The sequence below is a fragment of the Anas acuta genome, chromosome Z (assembly GCF_963932015.1).
Source record: "Anas acuta chromosome Z, bAnaAcu1.1, whole genome shotgun sequence".
Classification (NCBI taxonomy): domain Eukaryota; kingdom Metazoa; phylum Chordata; class Aves; order Anseriformes; family Anatidae; genus Anas; species Anas acuta.
In genome coordinates, this window is record NC_089017.1 from 50535139 (window position 1) to 50543444 (window position 8306).

The following is an 8306-nucleotide window of genomic DNA, read 5'->3' on the forward strand; positions in this document are numbered from 1 at the left end:
TTCTTAAGGAAAAGATTTCTCACACACCTTCCCCAGATGTAGGGGGGCAGAGAATAATTTTGGAACTACTCCAATTCAAGTCAGCTTGGGGAGAGTGGTACTTCTCTACTTGTTTCTGAGACATTCGCATTAGCAACAGAGAGTGTTGTGTTGCCGCTGCCAGGGGCCTACGGTGATGACTTCAGCAACAGAATTGAATGATGTCACTGTGACACCTTGGGAACAGCTGCCTCTGAGCAAGTTGAGCGAGGAGGGACAGAGAAGTGTGCTGGATGAAACCACGTGAGGACTTGTGGATCCCACGTTGAGGTGCATCGAGAGGGCCCACCCTTCTGTAAGTGTTTGGATGCTTCATTTTAGTCTTCTGTAGTTTGTGTAAAGTCCTTTCACAAGCATGAAGTTTGGTACTTTGGCTCAGTGATGTAGCTGCACAGAGTGACAGGTGCAACATGTGGCTGAGGGCCTCTGCACGTTCTCTCTTTCCCACACACGATCAAGAAAGAAGGGTAGACAAATAAGAGTGTGTTGTGGTCCTGCCATAGACCTCAAGTACGACAGCATAAACAAGAGACTTAAAAGTAGCCCATCACATGAAACTTCAGGACAGCAATGCACTTCATCAGCTGGTCTGGCCTGTTGAGTGGAGTGTCTCAGGATGGAGTGTATGAAGATGCACTCCATCTGCTTTCAGATTAGCACTTGCAGTGAGCAAGCTGCCTGGCCTTAACATTTTTCATTTCATTTTTCACCCGACTTTTGCTGGTTCTTCTTGGTCTAGAAAAAAAAAAAAAAAAAAAGAAAGTGAACTCAGATCAAAATAGAAGGATTTCCTTTTCATTAATTCCATGTTCTTAACTCGACAGGTTTGGTTATTGACGTAGAAGGGACATATCTGGCCTGACTGCAACACCCATGCTCGCAGTGTGGGACAGTTCTCATAAAGGTGATTCCGTGTAGTTTCTGGAAACGAAGACATCAGATGGCAAAGGTAATGTCCAAAATTTTTATTTTTTTATTTTTTTTGTGCTAATGCAGGAAAGGCAAGTAAGAGTAAAAGTAAGAGTCCAGATAGTGTAAGAAGCAGCAGCTGTGAAGGAAACTTCCTTCTGGCTGGTATGGCTCCATATCTAGTTGTGGAGGTCATAGTGCAGGTGGAAGCATGTTCTCGTCCAAATACTTAGCTCTCTGTTTTCACAACAGGTCGAGCAGCAGAATGTCTTTGAAACAACTGTGCCTATGACCAAGTTCATGCATCGTGGTAGACAAGGTAAAAGCTCTGGACAAGCAAAGGGGAGGGATGGATGGGCATGCAATACGATCACTTCAATCTTATCTCTCTAAGAAACCTTACTGAGAAAAGAAAACAGAACAGAACAAAACAGAACAGAACAAATGAAACAAACAGCTAGCTTGCAGGAGACATTGTCTGGGAAACAGTGAAAACACTTGCAGACAAAAACACATCCAAGGACTAACACTTTGAGCTTGATTCTAAACCAACATCCTCAACTCAAACTCTTGTTTATGTTCATTACAGACTGGTAGAATAACATGTCACATTTGATGACTTTGCAGCATAGATGTCAGGAATGCAGCTTGGGATCACCTGCTTCTACTTTGAGTTCAGTCTGAAGGGATGAGCAAGTAATTGTTCCTGGGCTGATGGAAATCTGTTCTAAAGTCTGTTTTCTAACACTCTTCTAGATGCTTCTCTGTCCATCGCTCTGACCTGCCAACTCTGGTGCAAGTGTGCAGTTGTGGCAAGAGGGATTTCCTAGTCCTGATTTGACCCGGTGGACACCAACTTTCCTAGTCAATTGCCGATGTTGCTGAGGAGGCAGCAGTATCAAAGCCCTTGTTGATGAAGATAGAACAAGTTTGGGGAGGCTTTGGCATTTCTGCACAATGCTGCTTCCTGATTGTGACCCAAGACGCAGATTCTGAACTAGGCAAAGTAAGCTAGAGTAAGCTAGACTGCATGTCCTGGTCATTTTCTTTTCTTTCTTTATTTTTCATTCGTCGCTTGTAAGAAAATCTAAATCTTGAAACCATTTGTTTGAAAACACAGTTTTATGGAAATGATTGTGGGTGTGCTCCTTAACCTGGTTTGGAACCTGTTTAACCTCGCTTCAGTTAGAGGAGACCTGTGCTCAAATTTATGCTTACCGTGATCAAGTGGCATCCTTTTTCCTTTTGGTATTCTTGACTTTGGCGCTTGCAAGTGAGGTTGAAAAGAGTTCTCAGGATGATTCTTCTTTTCCTTTGCAGTATCCCAAACTCCAGATTACATCTGATCTTCATCTCTGATCTGAAAAGCTTCGCAGGCCAAAAGAGAATTGAGATGAGGAGTGAAATACAGAATGCTGGTGAATCTTTCCAGTTCCCACCCGTAAGTTTTGTGAGAGAAGCAGGTGCGTTGCTGTAGTGGTAGGAAGTCAATAAGATAAGGATCATGCCCTTGAAGGCGAGTAATGGTAGAAAGATGAAGAATGCAAGGCCCTGGTTAAAGACAGTCTTTAGGCTGCTTCTGGATCAGCAGTTTGTTTGGTTCTTGCACAGCCTCATCTCCACTTGCTTAGAAGCTGTGAAGATGGGAAGAACACTTGGTGTTTTTCATCCACTCTCAACCTCATCTCCATTTCCTCCGAAGCTGTGAATATTGGAAGTACACTTGGTTCTTCCAATGATGTGAAGAGCCAAGTGTCTTGGGTCTTCCATCAACTCAGAGATATCAAGAGAATAAGGTATTTGCTTGATAGGACAGTACTTAATGTAGGTATTTATGAAGTGAAGAAGAACACTGAAACCAGCCGAAGCCGTATCAGACATGGTAAGGCCATGCTTCTGTTAGGAAGTAATTCAGAGTGCTTCCATGGTGTACTTTGGACAGATGAACTCTGGTCCTCTGGACTAAGCACCCCCAAGGGACAATTCTCTGAAAAATCTCTCTGAATGATCTGTCCTTATCTCTTACACTGTAGTCTCCATTAGGAAAGGATAAATATTCATTGCCCATGTGGAAAGGAGCTCCTCATGTAGTTGTTTCTAAGCAAAATCTCCTTCTTGTGTTCTGTTGACAGAAACCACTTGGCGAGCCAAGCCAAATCACCGAAAATGGAAGTAGTGGAACTACTGCCAAACCGTGCTGCTGCTTCTAAACCAAACTGCAGTGTAGGTGGGGACAGAGCAAGGGGACACAACCCAGCCAGGGCGAAATTGAAAGTCACCTGTCTGAGCCGCGGAAGGAAGTCAGCGCTTCCCAGTTTGAGACTGTTCCCTGACTGGTCCCACAGCAGCTGGAAGGCTTCCGATTGCTGCTGATGGATTCCCATGGATCAGCCAGTGACACAAGCTGCCAGAGCGACTGAAGCGATGTGGAGTTACGCTTCTCCCCCTTCTGCGTTCAGATCCGTGAAAGGAAGGAGAAGAGGGGAGAAGAAGAGGGGAGAAGAGAAGAGAGGGGGAAAAAAAAAAAAGGACAAGAAGGGAGGGAAGGGGAGGGAAGGGGAGGGAAGGGGAGGGAAGGGCAGGGAAGGGGAGGGAAGGGGAGGGAAGGGGAGGGGAGGGAAGGGCAGGGCAGGGCAGGGGCATGTAGGGCATTGTAGGGGAGAGTAGGCTAGTGTAGGATAGTGTTGGGATAGTGTAGGATAGTGAGGGGAGTGTAGGGGAGTGTAGGGGAGTATAGTGTAGGGAGGGGAGTGCAGTGGAGGGGAGAGCAGGGGAGATGAGCATAGAGGAGGGGAGTGCAGGGGAGTGTAGTGTAGGGGGGTTTGGGGGAGTGTAGTGTAGGGGAATGTAGGGGAGGGGAGTTTAGGGGAGTGTAGGGGAGGGGAGTCTAGGGAAGGGGAGTGTAGGGAGGGGAGTGTAGAGGAGGGAAGTGTAGAGGAGCATAGGGGAGTGGAGTGGAGTGGAGTGGAGTGTAGGGGAGTTTAGAGGAGTGGAGGGGAGGGGAGTTTAGGGGAATGGAGGGGAGGGGAGTTTAGGGGAGGGGAGTTTAGGGGAGTTTAGGGGAGTTTAGAGGAGGGGAGGGAAGGGGAGGGGAGGGGAGGGGAGTTTAGGGTAGGGGAGGGGAGTTTAGGGGAGTTTAGGGTAGGGGAGGGGAGTTTAGGGGAGGGGAGGGGAGTTTAGGGGAGGGGAGGGGAGTTTAGAGGAGGGGAGGGGAGTTTAGGGGAGTTTAGGGGAGTTTAGGGGAGGGGAGTGTAGGGGAGTTTAGGGGAGGGGAGTTTAGGGGAGTTTAGGGGAGTTTAGAGGAGGGGAGGGGAGGGGAGTTTAGGGGAGGGGAGTTGAGGGGAGTTTAGGGGAGTTTAGGGGATGGGAGTGTAGGGGAGGGGAGTTTATGGGAGTTTAGGGAGTTTAGGGGAGTTTAGGGGAGTTTAGGGGAGTTTAGGTGAGTTTAGGGGAGGGGAGTTTAGGGAATGGGAGGAGAGGGGAGGGGAGGGGAGGGGAGTTTAGGGGAGTTTAGGGGACGGGAGGGAGGGGGTGCGTATTGGTGGGAAGTAAGCAATGGGCCAGGGAGGGAATGGGAGGGGAGGGGAGTGCTACCCTAAATAAAATGGCCAAAGAAGTGACATTTTGGATCTGGAGCCAAATATGTATGTTGCCATTCATTCCACAACTCGATTCGTCACTGCAATCTGCGTTTTGCACAGTGCCATTAAGGGTTTGGCATGCACAGAGGTGACTGAGTATTTTCAGAACTAACTTTCCTTCCTAACTGATTTGAGACTTTTGCTGGTGTTATAAATGGCTCAGTCTTGCAAATAGGGCAAGAATCAAAGTTTACAATGTATGAAAGGAACGCATTTCCCTTCAAGCTCTCTATTGACACGAATTGCTAAAACCTTCCTCACACTGGAATGCAAAAGATCAGGTGATTGGTTAACGTAGGGTTGGCAGCTGAGCAGGGGAAACATCTTCAAAACTTAGTTTTGAATAAGAATATAAGGATCTGTGAATTTGCTTTCAAGTAAATTCACCTGCTCAGAAACCCTGGGATATTTGCAGTAGGCTGTTTTAAAACCGAAATAAAGCTCATTGAATGTGCATTAATCACACTGGAAAATATGGATATGAGAAATTTTGTGATGTTTTGGGGATTCAGTGGCTGTTAGGCAAGTAAATTTGTTTTTGTAGAAGGTTCCTGGTAAGTGTGGGAATTTCTAAGATGACCTTTTGCGAGAGCGTGACTCAGTTTACAGAATGCCTTTCTACTGCCTTTATTGCATAATCATTGTTTTTTGCAGGTACACAAAAAAGGGGGGGTGGGGGTGTCAGATTCAATAGGAGCCTACAAATCCATTTACCTTTCCATGCACAAAAGCATAATACAAAAGCATGGATTGTTAAATCGCGTTCCCGTGTTTATGAACACTTGTCATTGTCTCTAGCTCTTAATACAGTTTGCAGAATGAACACACTACAACACTATTAGTAGGAATTCACCCATACGTAGACAAAAAGGAAGATGTTTCCTTTGGAAGTGTGTTTTTAATATATTGGAAAGAAAACTTGGCTTTGCTTTCATCCTGGAAGCATCATTCACTGCAGCAAGATTTCTTTACTGGACTGTGACATTCTTCAGTCCTGTCTTTTGAGAAAATGCTGCAGCCCGTGGAGAGGAGCCCATGCAGGAGCAGGGGGTCTGGAGGGAGTCATATCCAATGTGAGTTTGACATCCACTGGTGTGTTTTTATCTGTGCACTGTTGAAGTTTTATATCCAAGTCTCCACTTTCTCTGAATAATTTAAGCACACCTGACCTGTAAAACTGTATGAACTTATAGATCTAGTATCTAGTTGCATTATGTCAATTCAATTATATCAGTTAAACTAGGGAGCTCCATGTACACACCCATAGCTAACTATAGCCTTCCTTTTAAGCAGTAAATCTCTTTTTTATCCTGTCTGTAGCTTCTGTGACACAAGAAAAGGGATTGCTTATTTTTATTTTACTGCACCAACTCTGTTCCCAGAAGGTTGCATTACTGTTCTTAGTGACATGCAGAAGTTGATTGTTTGTCTGCTGGAATGACAGCAAAAAGATTGCTATGTTATCTGACTTTATAAAATTGACCTCTGAACTTTGCTTCCCAGACTGTCCAGCTGTTCTGACTCTTATGACCTGATGTGTTCTTATCTTACTCAGTTTTGCCAAGCTGATGAGAAATTCTTATATCAGTGAGTTGAGATGTACTAACCCTGCTGTATTTCTATCTGTTTTGGAAAGGCTAGTGAACTCCAAGGAATTTGTCTGACTGAACTATGTTTCATTAAATTGGCTTTGATGGACTCTGATGGAAAGTGATTTTTGAAAGCTAAGATTCATGTATTCTTGAAAAGGATAGATGTTGCAATCTGTAATTAGAAGGCATGATTTTGTGCCGTTAATATGGACAGCTTAAATATGCCATATGAAAACATCTGCTTTATCACCTAATATATTCAGTACAGGCATTCTTCTTTCACTAATCTGCACAGAACACACTCTTACATCCCGATTTTTGACATTCAATGAAGTTTTTGCTTATCTTTACCCCTTTTCTTACATTCAGCTCAAAATATGATGCAAACAAGTTAGATCAACAAAATATTAAAATGTTTAAAAAGCAACTGATTATTAATGAATACACATATGAATATGGAAAGCTATACGACTGGTGGATCTGTATGTGCTTTTCATTGCAGAATATTTTCCTTCCTTTCCATAGATGAATGCAGAAAATAAAAATATGCATAGAAGAACACAAAAATTCCAGATACATTTAAAGGAACAAAATGTAAATTGTTTCCTTAAATTACTGCCTTTCAGCTTTTAAAAATGAAATAGCTATGTAAAAGTACGCTTTCAAGTCTTCTGAAATACTACACATAAATAGTTCCAGGAAGTTAATTCAAAGTACTATAAAAATAGAAGTCAGTTGTATATTTCTTACATGCTCTTTGGATCAATTGTATTATCATTTAGAAATAGATTGCTAAAGATGAGAATCATCTGTTCTCTTCATGCTACAATTCAGCATGAAGAGAACATAATTCAACATTTATTTAAAAAAATAAAATTAGAAGAAATCATTGAAAACATTTTGCAAACTCTTTAAATATCTGATCACTTGCACAAGATAAATAACTAAATTAAGCCCATGACATTATTTAATAAATACATGCATTTCAACAGAAAAATCAACATGGAGACAAGTAAAAAGTGATAGGCTGAATTAAAAAAAAATGGTTATTCTTCCATATTTTGCTAATGATTCATGTGATTCCAAGGCCAGGTGTCTAACACCAGAGGGCATTGCTCTGTTGAATATGCTGCTCTGTTGTGTGCTGCTGGTTTACATTTCCTGATGTACTTGCTGAAAGCTTTAAATTCATTAATGCCTGGGGCCTGACCCATAGCTGATAATGAAGTAAAAATTCCTAGCAGCTTTGAAGAGTTGTAGTCACTGCCCATACATCCAAATATGAATATGTGAAAATTCTAAATATCTAGAATATGGATTAATATTAATAAAATATAATAAATACTCTAGCTTCTAGTTTTGAAAATGCTAATGGTTTGGACCTGTTTTTGCAGTACCTTTGCTGAAAGAAATGCAAATGGTACTGTTTTGCTGATTCTTTTCTTTTGGTAGATTGTTTTGTTTGGTTTGTTTTGCCCTAACCATAGAGGTACCTCAGAGTGAGAAGTAAATGAAGTAGGAGGAAGAGTGAAACAAGTGAAACTTTATTGTAGCAAACTATGTAAAAGAAGGTCAAATTTATGTGGATCAGAAAGAGAGCCCAAGAAAATTTTAATTGCTTTACTCGTTGTTGCAAGCAGGCATTAAAAAGCATTTACCAGTTTATGTCACTGTGATTCAACAGTGGAGCTGTTGTTAGGATCTACTGTTTATGATGTAGATGTAATAATGATGAAATATCAATATGGCAATGCAGGACAAAGTTAAGATTTTTTTACTATATTTTCTTATTATTTCTTTTCATATAATTTTCTTATTAATATGTATTAATATTTATAATTTTACCATGAAAATTGTCTCAACTGTGGCAAGAATTTATTTATATATTTTAGTTTGGAAAAGTTTCTGTTTTAGTCCTGGAAGCTGATGTTAATTTGAGAGTTTTTTTCCACTTGATCTTTTACTTCTATACTCCTGCACATAGTAGTATATCTCTCATAGCACACAATACTAATTTTGGATACTGTAATTCAGGAGTTTCAGATTTGAACAGATTTACAAGGAGATGTGGTGGTTTTACCGTACTGGGCAGCTAAACCCCACAACCGCTCTCTCACTCCCCCTC